We start from the raw sequence: 25440 nt of genomic DNA, 5'->3' as shown, positions 1-25440 counted from the left end.
TGATCTGCTGTTGTGTTGCCTATCTTCCCCCTAGATAGTGAAATGGGTCAGCAGAGCCCCCGTTGTCTCTGTGTACTTCAAACCTGGCACCTTTAACACTCTTTTGGAGTGCCATTTGCTGAATCAAACTGGTTTCTTCTACCCAGTGGGCTCCCCTGGGTATTTATTTGCTGTTTTGGTTTTGGGTCTTTCCAATTGTAAAGGGCTATTGCTACTGCAGGAAGAAAATGAATACCTGGAGTTATCAAATACCTTCTATTCTTTGTAAAGCAGCAGTCCCTCATATGCCAGATTGCATCTATTGTAAGAAGAATTTGCGGTTTCTTTTTGTCCCTGGTAGCTGATTGAAAGTTCAGATTATTTATGGCAGGAAACAGCAGTGTACTTTTTAGCCTGAGGAAGCTGAGAAAGTGTGGTGGGTGTCAATCAATCAAGCTATTCAACTTATTTATGAAACAAGACAAAACAATGTTGAGGATGTGAATTCCCATCTCAATAGGATCCTCCCTGATATAAAATGTCAGAGCTTAAAAGGGGTCATCTCTTGACCCCAGAATATTCTTTTAAACTATTTGCAAATCAATACCTCGCCTTTGGATTTGTTCAGAGACCATCATTCCCTTTTATAATAAAACACAGGGCTCAGACTGCTTATCAGCTAATATGGAGACAGATCACTCTGCTAAAAGAACAGCTGGCTTCGAGATGATTAGGCCCATTTCTCACTGATTCTGAGGTTAATTTGCAGCACTCTGGCAACATTTGAATTTGGTTTAACAGTAACTTGTGCCCATTTTAGGGCTCATTTATAGCTAAAGGGGCATAAAAGATCTCTTTTGTCCCTGAGAATGCAGTGCTTCTTATTCAGAAAAGGGACTCTCAAACTGATGACCGTGTGGGGTTTTGCGCTCTTTCTGCCTTTCACGCCCTCGGGCATTAATATAGATTCTGTCTTTAGTGCTGAATTTTTTAAAGTCGCCTACACAAAGCTTGGACACTTAGACTCTGTGAATTTAAAAGGGAATTAATTGTCCCAATCCTTAAGGCACCTTTGGTATTCCGAGCCTAGATCTTCAATGATAGTTTTGTTCCTGAAGAATTAGGATGAATTTAATCCACCCTGGCCCTTCGGAGACCTAGCAAGAGGTCAAGAAATTTTAACCTATTAGAGCTGCTAAGGAGAGAATGGGTTAAAAAAAAAATTCAAATGGTGAATGTTTAAGACAGGAAGAGCCTTTTTAAACATGTGAAGAGATTCCTCTTCTGACCCGCATCAACTCTAGCAACTTTAGTACCCAAGGGACTTCCTGTGTAATCAAGGGAAAGAGAGAAACTAATTATCTTCTCCTTAGGATAGAGATATCATATACTGTAAGAAAGAGTTCAAGGGAAGTTTCTCTCTTGTATCTGAAAGAAAAATTAGGGCTCATACTGCATGTCCTGATAGGGCTGATTGATTCTGTCATCAGCCTTGCATTTTGCAGCTGCTGTGTTGGTAAACTGTTCTGATTATAAAAAGAGGAACAAAAGATCTCCATTACTGTGAAAAATAGTTATGCTTGTTATTAAGGAGCCTTGGAGAAGTTAGGTGGGCCCAAAGGGCATTTATACACATGCTCCAGGAGTTGAGTTTTAGAGTGGCTCCGAGAGCAGCTCTAATTAAGGCATCTGGAGTGTCATGTCTATCAGTGTCCCCATGCTGAAAAATGGTGGCCAGGGCACTTTAACTAAAGCTTGTTGAATGAGCTTTAGTTAAAACGTCCTTGCTGTCATTTTTCAGCATGGGGATGCTGATACACTTGATGCTGGAGTGAGGTAATTACTGCGCTCCAGCAGACTCAATTATTTGAGCCTGCTAGGATGTACTGTAATTACAGCATGTCAGAGCAGCCTCTCTGCACATATGCAGGTGTGCAAAAAATGTTCAGTGAGCTCCTAGATTCAAACCATTGTGTCTTCTGTCCTCCTTGTCAAGGGTGAGGGTGCTAATGGTCTATATTTTTGGAGGCTCTTTGATAAATGTGGGGTAAAAGGAACTGGAGCACCAAACAGTAAGTGGCACATCCGTTACTGCAGACAGTCACATTTCTGGCTGAAACATAATGGGCCAAATCTTATTCTCAGTCTCTGTATGTGCTTAACATTATATGCAATCCAATTCAATGTATAGTATAATGAAATGGGTCTAGTCATGTGCTTCGGTTAGTTATAATATGCATAAGGAGGTTTACAGAAGCATAACCAAAAGCAGAATTTGTCCCAGTGTAACCAATTAAAACAATACCTGTTCAAAGTAAAAAGCAAAAATTCCCATTTGATAGTAATGTAGAAACTAAGTAACAATTTAAGAAGTCATGTAAAAACAACATACTGATATAGGGAGCAATTAGCAAATAAGCCTTCATTATAGCGAAACAATGAAACATTATATTATGCAATCGCTTGGGAAAACATTCTAGGCAGATATGTCGCAGCAGACTGAAATCAAATTGGAGGAAAGTGTATCAAACAATGGAATATGCTTGTTGAAAAAAAAATTTCCATCAGCCCATGGTTTGTTATAAATAGATCTTTGCCACGCAGTATTTCTTAGAAATAGATTTGGACTTGGAGGTTAACCATGATGCAGCTATAAAAAAAAATAGCCGATGAATCGCAGTTGCTTCCTTCTAAATAAAGAGTAACTAACCACCGAGCCATCTGTCAGTGTATGATTACCAACTTTCTTTTTGTCTTTCAAAACAGCCCAAGAAACCAAGGGTGTGTATAGTCAAAAAAGACTATTTGCCCGTACACATTACAGCCAGTCTGAAAGGATCGTGTTGTTGTTTCTTTCATTTTATCTCAGACTTGATGCAATAATTTCATCCTGACATTTTTCATCTGTCACGAAGCCCCCAAGGGATTATTTTTTCATGGTTTGGGGTTGGTGCTGGTACAGTTCAGACATGAAAGTAAAACTTTTCTAAAATCCTTAAGTCCTTTCTTGGTTTAAGAGACCAACAGTTGATCAGAACAATATTAATTCATTTTTTTTTTGGCTGCTGAATAGTAAAAGGTCTGGGATACCCTGGGAAAACATATTCCTAACGGTTTTCTTAAGGCTGAATGCCTGACTAGCAGTAGGAAAGACAAAGAAATAAGATCTAAGGCCTCTTAGCCTCCTAAAAATGACATAGGTTTTTATGCTTGAAAAATGAGGGATTTATTCGTTCTTTCTTTTTTTTTTTTTGGTCAGATGAGTTCAGGGTCATTGTACAATTTCTCTTTTTTGTTTCTATTCTAATGACCATTTATATTGGGGCATTTCAGTCCCTCTAATGCCATCTGACTCTGATAAAGTTGTGTGCCTCTGGTTCTTTGTTATAGAAAGAGCTTTGTATTGTCTGGGTGGCTACGCACATACACATATGCATATAATATATCTCATATAAAACCCAACGCTTGTCTGAAATACTTTGTTAAAGAAGAGTAAGGGCTGCAGGTTTGTTTTTCAGTAGATTCCAGTTTACACGCCAGCCAAGCATTGCTCTCTCTAGACAAAATTTCTACAAATTTGAAAGAGAAAACCACCTTTTCTACTCTTTTGCTCCCTCCTTTTATTACCTCTTGTCTTCTCCCCATACCTCTGGGTCCCCTGCATTTTTCTATGCTACCTTAAGTCTCCTTTCTGTGTCTCTAACTCCCTGGTACAATCTGGCCCATGACCCCTTCTCCGCCCTCCCTTGATCTCCCTTAACTCTTCTCATGCCCTGAGCACCCCTTTCCATGCCCTCCCTATTCTCCCCTGTTCTTTCACCAGTGCATTTCCCCCTTGTCCCCTACCCTCTTTAATCCACGCCTCCCACCTCTGGCTGAGCTCAGCAGCTGCTGAAGCAAAGCCTGTGAGCGAGCAGAAAGTCAGTAGCTATCATAAATATTTATGCTGTAGATATTCCCTGGATGCACCTCAAAGGGATTCCTTATAGCTTTGTAATTTTCTTTCTCAAAAAAGCCCAAACATGCAAACAAAAATACAGAGGTTCCTTTCCTAAGCAAGGCCAACAGAATCCAGATTTATTGGGCAAGCTGTTTGAAGTTGGGACTAGCCCCTTAAAATGAGTGAGAGGTTTAAAGTGAGCAGAGAGGTTTGTGAAATGCCAGGGCTTTAAAACTTTTTTGAATTGTATCCAGCTTCCCGTAACTGGGCAGGTGGAATTGCAAAGGGAGTAGCTTCTTTTGGGAGCAACGTAGGCACTGATTTTGCAAAGACTTATGTGCATGCGTTATCTACGCACCTGAATAGTATCGCAGATGTTGACGCCACTATTGGAGTGCATGAAATTAACTGGAGCATAAGTCTTTGCAGGAGCCTAAATATCTGTATTATTTAAATATGAGCCTTCAGGTAGGAAACTAGCTTCAGCAGTAACTCTAGATGGGTTACTGCTATTTATGCAAGCATGTTTAAGCAGTAATTTAAATGTACATCTCATCTATGTGATAAACGGGTGCCCAGTTCTAAGGGCCTTCCATGTACCAAAAACCCCCGCAATGTTATTTTATATCTAATTTACTGAGCTGAAAGCTTACATTGCAACAATCCATATAATCGCAAGGTGCCAAGAACTGGCCCGTTGCCACATGATTAAGCAAATAAAATGTGTTTATACTCAACCCACAAATATTCGGGCCCCTGCAAAACCAGCAATTCATTAAGTGCTAATGAGAGAGGTTTCATATAAGGCACATAAAAAGCTAATAGGAAATAACGAAAGGAAACCCACTTGCAGGTGGGGTTTGTCAAAGACAGCATAAGCCACAAGAGCTACAATATATTTAGCATTTGTATGAATTAAAGCAGCAAATGGAATAAGTGGCAGAACTATTTTAAACAAATCAGTTCTATTAATAATCAGAAGGTAGATTTAACAGGGGCAACAGCAGCCTTTTACTCTTCCAGAAGGAAGTTTCTTTTTGTTGCTGAGCTGCTGTTGCTTTAGTTTGACATTCAATACATGTTTTCCCTGGAGTATTAGATATCTTGGACTCCATCCAGGACACATTTGGAAAAAGAACTGATCTCTATAGTTCCAACGTAGCAATGAGATTTACTACTTAGGTCAAAATACATCTCCTGTGAGTCAAATAAACATAAGGAGCATTAATTAGACCTCCTTACTGAATTTAGCTTGCATTCACACAACCTGATACAGTAGCCATTGGGGCCATGCTAGTTCAAGCAAGGTCAAACAGGGTGAGGTAGCAAGCAACAGGGGCCTTTATCAGCCTCAGGCTGAATAAATAAATCAGTTCAGATCATTTCAGTACCCAAATCTAATTGAACAGGGCACCAAGCCTACTGTAGTGGGCTCTTCTGAATTTACCTTAATATAAAAAGCTAAGGTAAAACCAAAAAAAACCCCTCTGTAAAATATAAAGGGCAGTTCCAGAAGGAGCAGAACTGGTGCATGTTCCTTTCATGGAAACGCACTTGTGTGCAGGTGTTACAACTTCAGGTGTGTAAGAGTGAACGTCATAACTTTACAGATGCATTTTAGAACTGTTTAAAAATCAGGTTTTCACTTGGGAAATATTTTGGAGTAGGAGACAGAGAGTCTGAATCCCCACGCTTTGTCTACTGCTCTACTTCAGATAGTCTGCATCATATTTAGGAAACAACTTGACCTCTCTGACTCTGCTTACCCATCTATGAAGTAGAAGTAATAGCCTGCATCCTCAGTTTTCAAGAGTAACCACCGATTTGTGCTTTTTTTGGTTTATGGAGGCCCAAGGTCCTGACACCTCAAATTCTGGATGATTTTTTTTTTTTGACGGGGTGTTTGCATGGCAGCCCCTACAGCTGAAGCCCCCACAATCAACAGTCATCCTTTATATTTAAGCTAATGTTTATAGATTTTTTCTTTTATGTTTTGCGTAGTGTGTCCAATACCAGGGCCTGGAGAAACAAACTCAGATGGGAGTGGAATAGCACTTGTTTTCCCCAGGTATGATTTGCCAGAGTGCATCTTCTGTATCTCTATCCAACCTCATTTGTGATTGATTTAATAGTAACTCTTAAAAAAGCCATGCATTTACATTTTTGGTGCTAGGAAAAGAGTGCTGAGGTCCCAGTTTAAAAGCAGCATTCACAGTGTTGCCATCATTCATGACTCCTTCACTAGGGATGGGATTTTGAAATGAGAAGCTGCAGCCCTCTTGTGAATTTTACCCCTGTTTAGGGGAAAAAGCCTGTTATGATTGGCTGCTTACTCCTCTGGCCCACCTCCTGGGGAAGAGCAGCCAATTGAGATTGCTGTGGGAAGATGGAGGGCCGTTCTCTCCTACCTCTCAGGAGCTGATAGTAATTTTTGGACAGGAGGAGAGGAGGGACCAGAAGATATCATTCTGTGGAGAGGTTGGGGGGAATTTTAAAGAGGAAACGGAAAGATGCCAGCATGTATAAAGGCCTTTTCCCTCCTTCCTCCCCTTTTTATGAGCAATGCACCAGCTTGCTTCCTGCTATACCCTCTCCCATCCTTACACCACTGTCATGGGGTACGGAGAGAGGGATGAAGAGCTCTAGGAGGAGGCAAGATGGAGACCAAAAGGGTGGAAGCAACATGGGGACTGAGGGCTGCATAATTAACATCTGAGCTGGGAAACAGGCTAGTGTGGATATGAGGGTGCCAGAGAATTAATCAGGTAGACAACTGGGGAGAAAGAGGAGGCTTTTCACTGTGTGGTAGCAAGCAAGACCTTCTATACTGGCAGCCAAAACTCACCTTTCTCCATGCATCTGGGAGAGCTGAGGCTGCTGTTATCCTGTGGACAGGTAGAATTCAAAAATAAAGAAAAAAAACATTTTAAAAACAGTTTATTATGTTTTGGCCAGCTCTGCAGCATAGGTAGGGAAAGCCTGGTTCATGGTTTTGGACCTTCTTTTTGTTGGCAACCTGAGTATGAATAAGCAGCCCAAAGAATGACCATGTGGATGTAAGAGATGCGTGTACAGGCCATGACAACATTGCTGATCTTTCTGCTACACCTTTTTTCTCCAGTCACAGTTCCTAACCATGTGCTATAATCACTGGATGTTGCAGGACTGGGGATTGCTAAGGCAGAAGGGGGCATTCTCTCAATTGTTAGTGAAATGATTCTTCAGCATGGTGCTAGGAGGCAATGTGATGCCTGGGGTGCCTTTAGATGAAACATAAAACTGAGCCCCTGACTACTTCTGGCCATTTAGGATTCCAGGGTTCTTTTTGTCAAACTAGAGGATATTATTCTGTGATGTTCTCACTACAGAAAAATAGAATAATTTCTTTCTGTATATCAAAAGTTCCTCCCTGCAGTGTCCATTGAATATATTATCCTTTACTCTCTCTCCTGAACAGTTGGGTACCCTTGCCCTGTGCTATTTAAAGATTGCCACCTTGTGCTCCAATCAATAGCAGCTGAATTCCAGGGAAGAATGGAATCAGCCTTATTTGTATAATTTGTAATCAGTTTACAAAGTTGGTGGAGCGGTGAGGGATCTGCAATAAGAAAGGTGCAAGAAACAAGAATTTGCAGTTTGGCCCAGCAGGATGAGGTGATTCGTTTAGGCCATGCCCCAGAGGTTTGCCCCTGTGTGAACATACCTCTTCTTAAAGCAAACCATAAGGATAAAGCAGACTCAACATGTCTCAGATTTTGTTCTTGGTAAGGCCCTGCTTTGCCACACCATCACTCGCCATCACTTTCTGTTGAAAAAAGGCTAAGCACGAGAAGTTCCCAAAATACCTTGATTAGAGCCTCACCTTTCATGAACATCTATGGAATATTGCTAAAAAATGAAAGCACAAGTTAACTTTGTGCATAAACTGACCGGAACAACATGGGGAGCAATTGCAACCACACTTTGAATGACCACTCTAGCACTTGTTTTCTTTGCAGCAGAATATTGTTCCCTAGTCTGGAACAAAAATGGCACACAAAGATTGTTTATACACAGTGAGCATGTCTGGTGTCTATACGTGGAGGCATTAAAGCGCATTAATGCTGTGTGTGGATTGGTTAGTCCCAAGCCAGTTCGCACACATGGTGTTACTGTGAAGTAAGGCGTCTACACATGTTATTGCACAGTAACTAATTGGGTATAAATTTGATACTCAAGCTCAAGTTGGCGTAAGTCACCATATTTACTGTGCAGTATGAGTATGTACATGTAGACACTGTTACTTCGTAATTACTAGTAATTTCGGTTACTATGCAGTAAATGTGTACATCTAGATGTGCCCAGTTAAATGCAGCTCTGTGGATTATATCAGGAACACTGAAAAGCATGCCATTGCCATGCCTTCCAGTCCTAGTGAACATCGCTCCCCACACATCTGTGCCATGATGCCACATGCATGAGTGAATACCATAAGGCCATCAGGAACATAAACCTTCCGATCAACAAGGACATCACTACACCACCACTGGATAGGCTCAATATAGAAAACCCTTCTGGAAGTACACCAAGAAGCTCCATGATGATAACAAGAGCACCAAAGAACAATTTTCCTGGGCAAAAACCAACCTGCCACAGAAATATATCACATCTTCAGCAACCCTACAATCCCCCAGCTAAGATTTGACCTACTGAGAAAGATTTGGTCCTCCCTGAATCGCATCTGGACACTTCATGGAAAATGAGGACACTTACTCCATAACTGGAGAATAAAAGAGAGTCCAGGTTGCGATTGTGGTGAGATTTTTCAGATAGTGCAACGTATTGTGAATGATGGCCCAATTAGATCATTTAATGGCAATCTAAAATCAATCCATACAGCTACCCCTAAAGCAGTTGAATGGTTATCAAAATTAGATATTAATCTATGAATGTTGTAACCCTAAAATGTCACGTGAAAGAAGACTGCAGTGACAGGGTACTGGCAGTGCCCTCATCTCCTCTGCTTTTACCTAGGGTATGTTATAGGGTGTTCTTAGGGTTTCAGATATTGTTCCTTGTAGCCATTGATGTTGAGGATCCCTTGGATTAATGATTGTCTGTGACTACAGGGGGCTGATTTAGATGGGCTAGGCAACCCCTTCCTGTCCTTTGTGTATGTGTCTGTAATGCTGATGTAATGCAAGCATCATGAATTACTGAGTCCCTGCCATGTGTACACTTCTTAGGATCTGAGTCTGCAAACTTCACTTGGACTGAGTGGTGCTCAGTCACGCCTGTGAGTTTTCCCTTTGTCCTAAATGGCCCTGCTCATTGGCCACACCTACATGAGACACTGATTATGCAGTGGCCTGTGACTACTGCTCAGTAGCATTGTGTGGCAGAAAGCTGTCAGGGTAAACCGAACAGAATGAATCGGGCCCCAAAGTCACGGGGTGGCAATCAGATACGGACAGGTGGGATTATTGGCTTGGAGTCAGGAGATATGGACCCGGAGTGGATTGGAATGAAGAAGAATTTATTTAACTTACGCTTTAGGCGTAGGCAGCGATGTCTTCAGTTACAGCATTAACAACAGTGAACAATGAAGGGGTCTGTTGTCCCACGAGGTTCAGTCCGAAGACCTAGTCCCAGGGCTGGTCAACAGCTAATTAATGGGGAACACAAACAATAACAGGTAAACTGTAACACGCTGTACACGGTAAGTCGCGTGACGCCAGTCCCGTAGGACAGCGATGAGAAGCGATGATGTCGGAAGCTGAAGTCAAAACCAGGTGAGTCGAGCCGAGGTTGCAAACAAAGTCCAATGGATGATCTGGAATCGTAGTCGATAGTCAGTGCTAAGGTAAGTCAGAAGCCAGGTGAGCGGAGTCAAAGCCGTAATACAGCAAGTAATACAAAATGCCAAGCGAAGGAGGCGAAGGAGGACATTGATAGGCCCTAAAGTCTGACTGGATGACAGTCCCTGGAGCACCAGCCTCTGTCTCCAGTTAATGCAATCTCCCCCTGAGGGAGGGGTTCACAGAACTTTTATATGAATTTGGTAGCCAATCAGAACCCTCTCAGCAGAGAAATTTCTAGTCAGATTACCTCATGGCAGGTTTTGACTGAGCATGCCCTCAGTCAGAAGCTGACACAATCTGAGCATGCGTCTGTGGGGAAAGTAGGTCAACAATGATTGACAGGTCCGCAGGTCGCCCAGGGGGCACGGGCTGGGTGAGCCCTGGAACTTTCCACTCACAGAGTCAAACCGCGCATGTCAGTCCAGCTCTTCTGTGTTGGCAGCATATACTCAAAATTTTGCTCTGACAAAAGCGTGATGTGACGCTGCTGCTTAGTAGTGCAGTCAGGATCACGAAACAGCCATTCGCAGATGCCAGTGAATACTGGCATGAGACCGATCGGTACTGTGTCAATTTTGGGGGACCACTCTGGTTACTGTGAAGTCATTTAGTACTTGTTGATACTAGTATTAAACAAGTACTAATGTTTATACAAGTATTAAATCACTGCATGCTAGTGACTGAGCAGTTAGTATCTTGTGTAAAATGTGGCCACTGAGCACATTAGCCAATGAGTGTAAGACGTGCAGAATAGAAGCACCTTGTTATTACGTGATCAGACTCAAATTGTGTGTAAAATCCTCTTAGCTTGTTGGCATAGAATTGTTTCTGCTCAACAGCTGCGACCACTTACGCGTTTTCCAACCTTCAAAAATATTTTAGAGGGTTTTGTATGTGTGTATGTGTGTTAATAGTATTACAACACTTACCAGCTTTATTTTGCCAGTGTTACCCACATTTACTATGACTTTCCAAGAGTGATTTGAGAAGTTCCTGCAGAGAGAAAGGGATTTAAATCCCAGAGTGGAGAAAAGATTTGACACAGAGCTATGTGGCATTCTCATAAGCAAACCAGGGAAGGTGATCTGAAAGAAATGATTGTGAGGTGGGTGCACAATTCTTTCAAAAGCCAGTCTCAAAGAGTATTATCAGAGGCTTGATATCAAACTGGGGGGCTGTATCAGGAAGGGACCCCCCAGGATGTTGAGCTCAGTACTATTCAATATTTTTATTAATGATTTGGGTAATGGAATAGGCAGTACATTCATACATTTTGCAGTTGACATCCAGCTGGGGCTGTTGAAAGCATTTCAGAGGACAGGATCAGAATTCACAATGGTCTTGATAAATTGGAGAAATGGTCTGAAATCAATAAGATAAAATTTAATAAAGACAAGGGCAAAGTGCTGCACTTAGGAAGGAAAAATCAAAGGCACAAGTACAAAATAAGAAATATCTGGTGAGGGAGGATCTGGGAGTAATAGAGGACCAAAAACTGAATACAAGTCAACAATATTATGACGAATGTGAGTCTGGAATGGTTTGACAGGATAGTCATATCTAAGACATTAGGGATAGTTATTCAGCTATTCTATACCAGGGTGTCCAGCTTGTTTCACTCCTTGAGCTAGATCTGGTTTGTGGGGCTCCCTGCAGGATGAATCTGGACCCACATGTGGCAGTGAGACAAGCAGCAGTGGCTCAGTGGTTGACACTGCCATCACTTGCCTCTCTTTGCCAACACATCCCCAGTTTTCACCAGTGACCCCTGGCCCTGCTCACCCTGCCTCTGAACTCTCAACTCCTCTAGGAGCCCTACAGGCCAGATGTCATGGCTCTGTGGGTGCTGTGTGTCAATTTTGGGGGACCACAATATATGAAGGTTATAGATAAATCAGAGAGAGGACCAGATACAGTGTTGCCAACTGTCTGTAAAAATCAAAGCTGAAAACACCTGTCTGTAGTCTGTAAAAACATGGAGCCATCTGTAAAAACACTAAGCCACTCAGAGCACCCTGCATGGAGAACTGTCAGAACTCTGTAGCCCACAGGAGCTTCCAGAACCTCCTGGCACCAGCCATGTGGTACTTCTGTTGCTGCTGGGTCCTGCCACCTGCCTGTAACACTACTGTGTTGCAGGTAGGCAAACAGTCCTTCTTTGGGGGTCTGTATCAGGATGTGGAGGCAAGTTTGGCAGGGGTAAGTCTAGGATGGGAGGACAGGAAGCATGGTGTAAAACCATTGTTTCAGTCAAGACAAGTTACCAAAGCAAGATTTTTATTTTTTTGCTGCTAGTCTACAAACTTAAAATATAGGTCAGTAAAAAAAGTATGGCCATCAGTAAAAAGTTTGCAGACTGTCTGTAAATTTTTTCTTGGTTTGGTAATCCTGGCCAGAGTAGACCAGTATGAAGGACAAGAGGTTTAGAACATACGAGGAAAGGCTAAAGGAGCTGGATATCTTAATTGCACAAAAAGAGGTCTAAGAGGGAAACATGATAACAGTTTTCAAACATGTAAATGGTTGTTATAAAGAGGAAAATGTTAACTTGTTCTCCATGTCCTCTGGGGCTAGGAAAAGAATAATTTGTTGAATTTATATCAAGGAAGATTTAGGTTGGATATTAGGAAAAGCTTTCTAACTATCAGGTTACCTGTAAGAACATAAGAACTACCATTTATTGGGTCAGACCATAGGTGCATCATGCTTGGTGTCCTATGTCACACAGTGGCAGAGTAGATTCTGAAAGAGAGAGCAAATAGAATATGACTAGAGTTTTTCTCTTGCTCCTCTCCCATTTGCACCTTCAGCATTTAAGGTCTAGGAAGTGCTGATTCAAAGGCTGTACCCCTAACTCTCATGTTCAATAGTTACTGATGCACCTTTCCTCCAAGAAATTGTCCAATCCATTTTTGAATCTGGTTAAATTGTCAACTTACACAACATCTTGTGGGTAATGAGTTCCACACTTTAATTACTGTGTAAAAAAAACCTTTGTTTTAGTAGCTTTAAACTTACTACCTACTCATTTAATTTTCTGACCCCCTAGTCCTTGTATTGTAAAAGGCAGTAAATAATATATCCTAATATGCTTTCTCTTCACCATTTAGTATTTTGTGAACCCTTATTACATCCCTTCTCAAGTGTCTCTTTTCTAAACTTCCCTTCATTTGAGATATTTAAGAACAGCTGAATTAAATATCTTCTAGGGATGGTCTATGCATGTTTGGTCCTACCTCAAAGCATGGGCTGGACTAGAAGGCCTGTTTCAGTATGTAGACTAAAGTAGACCTGAAGCTGTTTAATTGTCATATGGTGTAGCACTTGCTTGCCTTCACTTACCCAAAGTATGGCTAAAAGAAGAAGAGGCAAAGAAAATGATCAGGCCAGAGGATATCACCAATTGTGAGTCATTTTAGAAAATTCAAGGAAGATGGAATAGAAAAAATAATAGGTTAAAGATCTCACTAAAGATTGCTTAGAGTAAATTTAGTGGTTTGCAAAGGCTAATTTTAGACAAGCTATAGCTGAGATGTAAAATAAAACTAGGCATATGAATATTAATTAAAATAACAGAAATGCTTTTAATTTTTTTACCTTATTCAGTAAGTTTTTGCTATTGTACCCAAGCCATGGAGTATAAAAACCTGGGTTCAATTCAGAACCTGTGCTCTTCTGGTCTGAACTACAGTTCTTGCTGAATAGCCTTATTTGCAGATGTGCTAAGATAAGAGCTCTTTTAAAACTTCATTTGTAACCTAGGTGAGAAGTCCTTTTTCCCTAGCAGGCTGCCAACCTGTTAGAGGCTTTTTAAAGACTTTAGGACTTAGAAATTTTACAGTGAAGTTGCTTTCAAATATCAGTAAGATTTTTATGCATTTAGAGAAATGTGCACTTTATAAATGTTTAATCAGTTGCCTGATATGCCTTATTTGTACCGTTTAGTCATTTGTATCTTTTCTGCATTTCACTATTAGATTTTCCAAGGCACCTCTTGGAAAATGTCAGCTTTGTTTTCACTCTATTTTTGAATACTGAAAAATAATAGATCTTGTGAATTATGTTTGCCTAACACTACTAACATTGGGTGGTACTCCATGGCACCCCTGAGAGGATCTCAAGGCACCCTAGGGTACCTCAGCATCCTAATTGAGAATCACTGGCCTACTGAGACCCCTTCTAGCCAATCTTTCCATGATTTCTATGACTTCCCCACTGCAAAGATGACCAGCTTAGGAATGTATTCTCTGCTGTTCTCCTGGATGTTCAGATAACTAGAATTAACTTGCAATCTGTTATCTGACCATCTAAGTTAAAAATATAAGATAGAAGTGGCTAGATTATAGGTAGTCTATTTGGCTAGGGACAGACATTCAAAAAGCCTGAGCCTGAATTGATTCAATCTTTGCAGGTTAGTTTAACCTGGCTAGGTTGAATCAGTTTGTAATTGTACAGACATACCCTCTGGACTGAAGAAATGTAGGCACATGCCTGCAGTGGCTCAGACTAGAAGCCAGGGGGGTGCTAGAGCAGCCCTCCCTTCCCTTCTAGAGTGCTGAGCTGGGGAGAAGCATGGCCAGGTCCTGGCAGGATGCTCTGATAAGGAAGGGGTTACCCTCCACCTCACTGCTCCTGACCAGTGACAGAGCCAGTAGGGAGTTACATAGCATTTACTTACACAGCAGGGAATTACACAGCAAGTAATACAGGCTAAGGGCAGACATTACACATAAACCAGTTTACGTGATCAGAAACTGGTTTAAACCTGTAACAGAACAAATGTTCAGTGCACATCAACCAGTTTGAAAATGGCTGAAACGGGTTTGAGATACACCTGGTTGAATGTAGTATCAGACTTAACTGATTGGGCTTAAACTGGTTTATGCAATGTCTGTCCCAGCCCCCTTGCTGGTTTAAGTTAAATAAGAGTCCCCCAGCATCCTGGCATGCTCTCTGGGATGGGAGGGACTCTGTTCCACAGCAGAGCTGGCCCTTCCCCTCTTCTCCCTGGCTGCAGCTTGGCACAGACTTACAGGCACAGCAGGGTCTGCTGGCTTAACCATACCCCCCATCCCCCATTCTCCCCCCATTTGCTGCTTAAGTGGAGATCCCTTCCTCCTCTCTACCACAGCATGGACCATAGCCAGCATGTGATATACTTGCTAATGCTGAGAGGTGTCTGTGTGCATGTCTCTATGCAATTTCAGTGGGATAGGCAGACAGATCAGTGACTGATTAGGGGTTTTTGGAGCTAATCAACAGGTCAGCCAGTAAACTGTTTAAGAAGTTTGAAGTAATGTGGAGAGAGGCTATTGTTTTGCTAATCGGGTGATAAAGACTGTTATCAGCCCCCAGGCTGGCTTGCTCACCTGTCAGTTTGCTGCAGACAGTATGACAAAGCAGGGAGGGAGATTGAAAAGCTCTGTATCATCAACAGGTGTATGTACTGCACACCCCCCTTGCCTCAGGGTGCTAGCCTGGGGCTGGGGGCTGGCACCACTCCTGCCCCTTGAGCAGTGATGGGGAAAAAGCCTGGGACCATGCAAGCAGACCTCCCTAATGAGAGAGTCCTGCCAGGGCCTGGCTGTGCCCCTCCTCTGCTCAGCTCCCTGCAGAAGGGAAGGGACGTTGCTCTAGCACCCCCCCAGCTTCTAGCCTGAGCCACTGCAGGCATGTGCCTGCATTTTCTCAGTCCAGAGAGAATGTCTGTCCAGTTTCAAACCAGTTCAGCCTAGTCAGGTTAGCCTAGCCTGCAAAGATTGAATCGATTCAGGCTCAGGCTTTTTGTTTACCTTACTTATAAGTTATTGGTCCTGGGAATTGCTCCTTGCCTACAAACCTTAGCACAATCTGGCCTTGATCTATTCTGGAGCTGCTAGTTACTACTCTATATAAATAATAACAATGGCCTTGATTCCATTGCGGGGAGCAAACAAAGACGTTGTCAACCTTTTATTATTAGTAACAAACTGGGGGCGGGAAAGTGGAATGTAATGAAATAAATGCAGTTGCATGCATTATCTAATACTTTATGTCATTTAAAAATAACGAATGAGACACTTTACCTTCCTTTTCTTCGAGGCATGCCGAGAGGGAGGACTTTGAGAAGAAGTGGGAAGCTGCCATTTTTGAAGAAAATGTTCCAATCAGCGTGGAAGGTGTGACTGTTGTGGAGTTCACTAGTGGCTTGGGAACATTGGTAACCTTCCTCCAATTGAAAAAGTGAGCTGTGAAAAGAAACAAGAGCACAGCTGGCAAGTCCTTCAAAAGGAAGAGGATTGGAATTAGAATTTCCATCTATTTGTAAATTAAAGGTCAGATTTTGATCCCTTTCCTCATGTTTGGTTTCAGTGGCATAGCAATATTCTTCATGTGTTGTTGAGGGAAAAGGCAGTGAGTAGTGCCTGTCAGAACTGGGACCTGAGAATGCTGGGCCAAACTCCCGGCTCTGGTAAATGAGTGAAGCTTTATTGATTCCAGTAGGGTTGAATCCCCGTAAGCTTTGTACTGGTCCCAGTAAAGCCAAAATAATGTCCCTGTTGGCACCTCTAAGAATTTTCCCATCACCAATCCATTGTCAGGGGTTTTTTTTAAATGATCATTCTCTAGTCTCTCACAAAAAAGAAAAATGTTACTTATGTGAGAGGGGATGCAAACCTTGTGAAGACAAGGAAGCACACAATTTCATGGCTTGCTGAGTAAGATTAAAGAAGTATATATACGGCAGCGTATGTGAGCTTCATGTTTTGCAAAAGCTTTGGTGTATTGATCCCAGTTTGATTTATTCAGCTTTTGGGGTGGTGTTCCTCTTCTATTTATGTGGCCAAAGAAAAGGAAAAGAGAGAGAGAGCCTTGGGAAGCAGTGACCCTCTCTTTATTCAAACCTGAACAGAGGGAGGGTCTTTACTTCCAAGAACTCACTTTTTCTTTCTTCTTGCCACACAATAAGGTTGCCAAAAGAATAGGTCCTTGGAGCTAACAAGGTTGATCATCAAGGAAACCTCTCTGCCTTCTGAATCCTAGGGCTGGAGAAAAGATTTTGCACTTCACTGTGCCAAACTTCGGTAACAGAAGTTCTAAAAGCCAAAATGAAAGGGGGATTTTGAAATGGCCTCTGCACAGACATTTTCTACTTTTCTCTGTTCCTGACACAGCACAGCCTGGCCTGCTGTATGGATTTCATCACCCTAAATACGAAATGTATTCTACATGATTGCAACAGATGCCTTCAGCAGTGGGTGGTGGGACTGGGGGTTAATGTTTAACGTTGGGCGTGAAGATACAACAGCACTAAATTATGGTAATTACATTAGTAGGTTAAAACTAACTCTGCTACAGAAAGGGGAATGATTATCAGCGCTTTTACTCTCCTCACACAGAGGTGCTAAATAGTCACCTGCAGGGAAGGGCGGGATTGCACATATAAATAACGGCAAACCAGAGGACAGTAAATGCTTTGCTGGACTAGAGCAGTGCAAGATTTGCTGTTGCATTTTGACTGATGTTAGCGTGTTTTATGTCTAGGTTATGTTCTTTTCCTTATGGCTAGTTTAGTGGAGGGAACAAGAAAATGGAAATGAGAACTCCTGGGAGATATTTCTGGCTCTGCTACTGATTCTCTAGGTCACCTTGGACACGTTGCTCTACCTTTCCATGATGCAGCTAGAAAAACAGGTGTAGCACTATTTATGTGCTTGTTACATTACTACCAACTTTCTTAGGTACCTTGATGGTATCTCAGTACTGGGCATACCTTAACGTATTGATCTTCATAACACCCTCGGCATTAGGGGACTGCTAGTGGCCTCTACTTCATTGATGGGAGCTGAAACAGAGAAAAATTAAGCCCAGAGTTTCACAGGAATGTAAGTGCCTATACCAGATATTACAAGGAACCTATTTTCAAAAGAGCCCAACTAATCGGAAGTGCTAACACCCACTGACTTGTAAGCACACCTGCTTAAACCTCTTTGGAATCTCACTGGGCACCTAAATACCTCTGGGGATAAAAGTTGCACTTTATGGGTGACTTCTTCTCTGTTCTGTATTTTTAAAAATAGTTTGGGTCAGCTGCTCATGTGGTTTAAATCAGGATGGTGCCACTGAAGTTGAAGCTTTGCCAGGTTACCCCATCTGACTGCCGGGTAATTTGTCATGGGTGGTGCAAAGCCCCTCTTTTCCAGCTGCAGCTCTAGTCCAGGTGTCTCTCTGAGGAAGCTCACACCCTTTGTCCTCTAGCTGTCCTGGTTTTGTTTGGATGTATTTTAAGCATTTCATCTCTGTCCTGCAGTGTCTTTGACTTCATGTCTCCCTGCCCCTGGCTTCCCCCCAGGATGCTCACTCCCCCTCCTTCACTGGAATGCATTGATATCACACCATTGAAGGAAATAAAGGAGCTGACCATCAGGTAGAGGGGATCTCCATAACAATCCCAAGTGCCGGCACAACCCAAAGGCCAAGGGCAGTGCGCTGGGTTTCATGCCCTTTCTGGCCTCTTAGCAGCATGGCTCCTCCTCCTGCTGCTCCACAGAGAGTAAATGGAGGGCTCCGCAGAGGTCATGAGCAGCGTGTATAAATAGATACTGATGTTGCTGGGCACATAGTGGACAACCCAGTCTGTGTAGGCTGCAGGAGCACTTACCTACTTAGAAAGGTCAGTGATAAATGATTCTTGACCCTGCATTCCTTGTACATCCCGAACTCCCATTGAAGTCAATGGGGCCCATTATTTGACATGATTAACTTGGAGAATTTATGTGTTTTTGTGGGGAAGGCTTGATTTAATTTCCAGTAGAGTTTCTGTTTCCTAGCCCCCCACTCCTGTGAATTATCACAGAAGTGAAATTCTGCTCCATTCAAGCAGCCGGAGAAATAATGAAGGTGCAAGCCCTGAGACTCTCGGTCCCTTTCAGATGCTAACTGTTGGTTTGTTATTTAACAAAGCCGTTGACAGCTAACAGTCTAATTGAGGTAGCAATTGATTTTGGGTGACATTTTAATACTGCAGACTCAGCTCAATAATTTATAACCCCAGTGGTAGTTTACTGTGTTAGCAGAGTTAAGTGGATTGATTGGCTATAAACTTCCATTGGTTTCTTGTTACTATGAACATAAGGTAATGCATTTTATTGATCTATTATTTTCCAAAAAGCTAGATTCCTCTAAAAAAAAGTGATTGTGGTCCATACAACTGTGGGGTTTATGAAGAATGATATTATGCAGCGTATGCACATGCTACACTTACAGGAAATCTCAAGCCCTGTCACACTTTGCCCATTCTCAAGAAGTGTCAAGAGCCAGGGCTCATACTCAATTTGGCTTGTAAGGTGCTACACAAACCTAGTGCCCATTGGCTGTCATGGGAATTGAAAATGCCATGTGCCTTGCAACAGTGCTTTCCTGAGGCAATGGCAATTGATAGAATTATCTCTGATACTAGCAAGCATTAATACTAGTCAGGGTGCTGGCTACTATGTGAGATGACCAAGGAGAGTCAATAGGGAGACTGACTTTGCATATCTCAAGCCTTATCCAAGACCAGTAGGATGGTCTTTGAACTGCCTTCAGAGACCTTGCAGTGCAATGTGTGGTAAGAAGGAAATAATAAAAGATGATTCCAGTTCTGACCTTGGTCCCACTCTCTGTGGCCTTCATAGATTTATAGATTCATAGATGCTGGGGCTGGAAGGACCTCAACAGATCATCAAGTCCAACCCCTTGCCTAGCCAAGGAAGAGTGCTGGGGCTGGGGTCAGATGACCCTATCCAGGTGCATGTCCAGCCTTCTCTGAAAGACCCCCAAAGTAGGGGAGAGCACCACCTCCCGTGGAAGCCCATTCCAGATTTTGGTAACCCTTACCATAAAGAAGTTCTTCCTGATGCCTAACCTAAATCTGCTCACCATCAGTTGTTCCTAGTGACTCCAACAGGTGCCCTGGTAAACAGCTGTATTCCTTGCTGCACCCCCGGGATGAATTTGTAGGCGGCCACAAGTTCCCCTCTCAACCTTTTTTTGCAGAGGCTGGCCTGGGGATGCTCTGGCCTGGTTCGTAGAATCATAGAAAGTTAGGGTTGGAAGGGACCTCAGGAGGTCATCTAGTCCAACCCTCTGCTCAAATCAGGACCATCCCCAACTAGATCATCCCAGCCAAAGCTTTCTCTGTCTGGGTTTTGAAAACCTCCAAGGATGGAGTTTCCACCACCTCTCTGGGTAACTTGTTCCAGTGTTTTACTACCCTCCTAGTGAGAAAATTCTTCTAATATCTAATCTAAATGTCCCTTGCTGCAACTTGATCCCATTGCTCCTTGTTCTGTCATCTGCCACCGCTGAGAACAGATCCTCTTTTGAACCCCTCTTTCAGGTAGTCGAAAGCTGCTGTTAAATCCCACCTCAGTCTCCTCTTTCTAGATTAAATAAACCCAGTTCCCTCAGTCTTTCTTCATAAATCACGTCCTCCAGCCCCCTCACTTATTATTGCCCTCCGCTGGGCTGTCTCCAACTTGTCCACATCCTTTCTGTAGTGAGGAGCCCAAAACTGGACACAGTACTGCAGATGTGGCCTCACCAGTGCTGAACAGAGGGGAAGAATCACTTCCTTTGACCTACTGGCACCACACCTACCAATGCAGCCCAGGCTGCCGTTAGCCTTCTTGGCAACAAGGGCACACTGCTGGCTCATAGTCAGCTTATTGTCCACTGTAACACCCAGGTCCTTTTCTGCAGAGCTGCTGCTTGGCCAGTGTTTCCCCAACCTGTACATGTGTATTGGCTTGTCCTGTTCTAAGTGTAGGGCTTTGCGCTTGTCCCTGTTTAACCTCATGAGGTTCCTTTTGGCTTAATCCTTCAATTTATCTAGGTCACTCTGAATCCTAGCTCTGTCTTCCAGCGTACCTACTATTCTCCCCAGCTTGGTGTCATCTGCAGACTTGCTGAGGGTGCACTCTATGCCATCTTCCATGTCACTGATGAAGACATTGAACAAAACTGGCCCCAGAACCGCCCCCTGGGGCACTCCACTTGATACCGGCCTGCCAAGTAGACATCAAGCCATTGACTATTACCCTCTAAACCCGATGCTCCAGCCAGTTTTCTGTTCACCTTATAATCCATTCATCCAGCCCATACTTCCTTAGTTTGCCTGAGAGAATATTGTAGGAGACTGTATCAAAAGCCTTGCTAAAATCAAGGTACACCACATTCACTTGTCTCCCCACATCCACAGAGCCAGTCATCACATCAATGAAGGCAATCAGGTTGGTCAGGCATGACTTGGTGAAACCATGCTGACCATTCCTAGTCACCTTTTAGTCCTCCAAGTGCTTAGTAATGGATGCCTTAAGGATCTGCTCCATGATTTTTCCAGGGACTGAGGTGAGGATGACTGGTCTGTAGTTCCCTGGATCCTCCTATTTCTTTTTCTTAAATATGGACACCATGATTGCCCCTTTTCAATCATCCAGGAACTCTCCTGATTGCCATGAGTTTTCAAAGATGATGGCCAGTGGCTCTGCATTTATATCAGCCAACTCTCTCAGTACTCTCGGGTGCATCTGACCCCCTGAACTTGTACACGTCCATTGTTTCTAACTCCAGAGGACAGCCATGTGCATGATCAGAGGGCAAGAGAACAGGCTTTATGAAGGGAAGCTGCGAGCAATGGGACTCTTCAGTCTGGAGAAGCACATGCTCAAGGGTGACTTGGTGGCAGCCTATAAGTACATAAGGGGTGTGCATCAGGATCTGGGGGAACGCCTGTTCACCAGAGCACCCCAAGGGATGACAATGTCCAGTTGTTGCGAACTCCTGTATGACTGTTTTAGACTGGACATAAGGAAAAACTTCTATAGTGTCCGAGCCCCCAAGGCCTAGAATATACTCCCCCCCAGAGGTGGTGCAAGCACCTTTTCTGGGCACCTTTAAGAAACATTTGGATGGTTACCTTGCTGGGATCCTTTGACCTTATCTGACTTCCTGCCCCTTGGGCAGGGGGCTGGACCTGATGATCTTGTGAGGTCCCTTCCAGCCCTAATGTCTATGAAATCTAGTCCTTAGCCTGTTCTTTCAGCACTGAGGGCTGCTTATCTCCTCCCCAAACTGCGCTGCCTGGTGCAGTAGTCTGTGAGATGACCTTGCCTGTGAAGACTGAAGCAAAAAAGGCATTGAGCACTTCAGCCTTTTCTGCATCCCCTGTCACAAGGTTGCCTCCTCCATTCAGTAAGGGACCCACAACATGCTGTAGAGGGGCTAGCTTGGACATGAGGGTGCTCCAGTTTGGGGCTAGCCGCTTGCAGCTTGCCTGGGGCTGCCTGTGCCTACTCAGGACAGCCCTGCGTGGGCTGCAAGCGGCTGCAGCAGGGAGTGTGTGCCACAGGATGGGCAAGGGGCCAATTTTCCCTACGCTCAGCACCAGCTCCTTCTCTGCTGCCGAGTAAGGAGTTGGGGCTGCGTGCTGCCCCCTGCCTCTACCACAAGGCTGGAGGGGCACTGGGAGTGAGCGGGTGCAGGAGCAGGGCCTGCACCCATATCCCAGGGCCAGCACCATCAGGGCCCAGAGCAGGGCAGCAGGGGTACAGGGTCCTGGGTGGCAGGGCCTCTATGGAGCCAGGCCAGCTCCCCCCTCTCCCTGCTGGTGCAGCCCAGCCCAGCTTCACAGACCCTTGCCAGCCTGTGCCCTGCTCTGGGCCCCACTGGTGCTGGCCTTGGGACCACCTGTCAAGGAGCGGGGACCTTCTGTTGTAGAGCATATTAGTCATCTTTGCAGTAAACATCTCATGTAGACATGCTCTTGTGTTTTTCAGCACCTAACACAACAGGACCTTACTCCTTGACAGGGGCTCCCAGGTGCTACTGCATTCCAAATACTAGATAATGGTCATCATCAGAATAATCTGACTTTCCTAGAGAGACTCCTGTGCATAAGGATCTGCCAGACATGGGTATATGGGCTAAAGCAAGACTGCACACGGGAGCGCAAAGATCAAATGCAATGGGAAACAAGGCAAGTTTGTGCTGGACTGAACTCAGTGCCAGGGCCATCATTGTTTTCTGTTATTGTGAATAAAGTGAAAGAAATGCTATTACATCTGTGCTTCTGCAGTATTTTCCTCCCACCTAATGCATCTCCAACTTTTATACGATTACTAAGGAGCTCTTGCTCACATTGAAACATTTGCCTGTTTTTTGCTATGCAGTCCATTCTGGGACAGGCCTGGGTAGCAAATATTTTACCCTGGAGAGAGGTGTGTGCCAGAAGTATGTAGAACATTAATTGCCACAGCAAGTCATGCCAAATGGCAAACCGTAGGGCAGTGATTTTTATAGTTACTTTTTTCAAGTTGGGCCTTTTATAGTTTTCATGCATATTCAAACTGAGATGGATCTAGGATTCTGAAAAGTGGGGTGCAGATTGTGTGGTGCATCATCCCATATAAGGCAACATCTTTTTCTCCAGTTAATGAGAAACTAGAAGCTTTACTAATAAGCTATGGACCTAGCGCTATATTATTCAGTTTAAGGCCAATGCGAATAGAAATAGCTTTATTGGCATGTTTACTAATTTGGTAGATTAACTAGTCAATTAAAAAAAAATGAACACATTCAGCAAAACATGGTCAAAATAGGCAAAAGATATTGCTTTTGCTAGTCCTATAGTCATTATAGTTAACTGTGCACATCTTATTCAGATTTGTAGAAGAAAATCTAGTTTTCTTGAGCATCTTGACAGTGCCTCCAATACTTCACCCGTCATTTCTACACCTGAATTAATATTATCATCCTGAGTTAGGATTTTTAGCTTGAACTTAAAATAGTCTGCGGGGCTGTGGAAGAGAAGAGAGACATTGCTAGGAATGGCTAACAGGCAGCAACACTGCAGAAGAAAGGATAGCTTGAAAAGTGGAATACTAAGAGAAAGGATAACAAGGAAATATGGTCATGAACACCTATGGAATAAAGAGAGATTAGCAGGAATCAGGTAGAATATAATGAGCCATGAACACAATGGACTTCCTCAGTGGTGCCTGAACAGAAATGCTGCTGCCCTTCCAAGGCAGTTGGTTTTAATGTTTGAACTCTGCCAGCCTGTAAGGGGAAACCCATGGATTCCTGTTTTTTCCTCTGTTAAAGGAGAAAATCTAGGTTTCTTTGCAGCAAACAGAAAACCCATATCCCTGGTAATGAGTATACCAGTCTGGGTCTTGTATAACTCCATTAACTACACTAAGGCTATAGCAATCTTATGTACTTCAGCTAAAGATCCAGAATAATTTGTCCAAACCTTCTGACCTATAAAGTATTTCTATGCTACACACATTAATGATGCTTCCCTTACATTTCCATCATTTCCTGGAATTATCTCCTGCAGATTTGGCCAACACATTTGGAATCAGAGGGAAAAAATTGGTAAATAGCTTCAACTTGATGGGTTTTGGAAGTGAAAAACCTACTTTTGCATGTATGAGATCAGTACTTCCATTGAAAATGGTCTCCCAGCTTCTTTTATCCTAGCAAACTGAAAGGGGCTGGGTTGTAGGTGGTTTTGCCTAATGGTTAGGCCACTGAGCAAAGGCAGGGGACAGGGTCTGGGAGCCGAATTTCCAGGATCAGAGGGGAATCCAGGGGCAGAGTTCAAAACACAGACCATGGTTGGTGTTTGAAATCAGTTGTCAAATTACCAAATCCAAGGAATAATCCACAGGTCAAAGCCTGTGAACAGAACAAAATTGGTGTCAGGAGCCAGGAGGTTTGACAGAGCAGGCTGGGGTCGGTACTGCTGTCTGGGCTGGGAGTCTACTGCCACAGCTGGGGCTAAAGTAGGTGGTCACAGTGGATAGCACTCCCAGCAGCCAATCAGGAAGCCAGTTAGTTAATTAACAAGGTGGATGTGGCTGCCTAGATAATTAAACTAGGCTGGTCTGCCTGATTAGGGTCCTTGACAAACTGCATTTTTTTGCAGGCAACTACTGTCTCAACTTACCCTGTTTTACACATCTCTTCCTCTGTCCATTTAAGGTACCATCAGCTCTTTATCTCATTTTCTTGGAACTAGTTCTGGTTTTAAGATACTGGGGTTATTTCCTATTCCTCTTTAACTTTACACCAAGAATCTAATCAGTTTGATGCCAAGTTGCACACAGGATCTCATAGAGGCTGATTTAGATTTTGTGATTGAATGGGTGGGACTTAGTTTTTGGTGATATTCCCAGGCTTACCAGAGAGTCAGAGTAGGTACAGCCATAGTCCTCCAACTCTAGAATAGAGACAATAATGCTTCCTTGTTTTCTATTTAGCTTGAAAGCCCTTAGGGGCATGTATTTTTTCTCTGTGTGTTTATAGTCAGGACAACAGGACTTCTAGTTGTTGCTATTAAATTACTGACTGTTAGCTCTGTGCACGTGACTGAGCACAACATCCACCCACTCTACCTCTCTTCAGTTCTGCTTCACTTGGAAAACAAGAGCATGAGCCAGCTGTGCGCACCAGCCCACTCAATGTGGGCCACTAGGGACTGCTCCACAGACCACTGATGGTCCTCAGACCACAACTATGGGGAACAAGAGATGTACCCTACCTGCCTGGACTGAACTAAGGTAAGCGAAAGGCTTCCCCCCCTCAATACCTCCCACCTTAGCATGTGGAAACCTCTTCACTCATTGAACTGTGCACCTACAACCCCATCCACAG

The 25440-nt window shown here is 43.4% G+C and overlaps 1 long non-coding RNA gene across 1 annotated transcript in view; it reads left to right on the top strand.

Annotated features, from left to right (window-relative positions):
- The window catches only part of LOC149869999 (uncharacterized), a 92174-nt gene that overhangs the window by 38785 nt on the left and 27949 nt on the right, over positions 1–25440 (top strand). The window contains exon 2 of the long non-coding RNA XR_016440413.1: positions 15841–16073. This is a non-coding gene — a long non-coding RNA (uncharacterized LOC149869999). The remainder of the gene's footprint in view (positions 1–15840; positions 16074–25440) is intronic.

This window comes from Crocodylus siamensis, chromosome 2 (genome assembly GCF_052110815.1).
Source record: "Crocodylus siamensis isolate JL-2025a chromosome 2, ASM5211081v1, whole genome shotgun sequence".
NCBI lineage: Eukaryota > Metazoa > Chordata > Crocodylia > Crocodylidae > Crocodylus > Crocodylus siamensis.
This window is presented reverse-complemented; position numbering and strand designations above follow the sequence as displayed.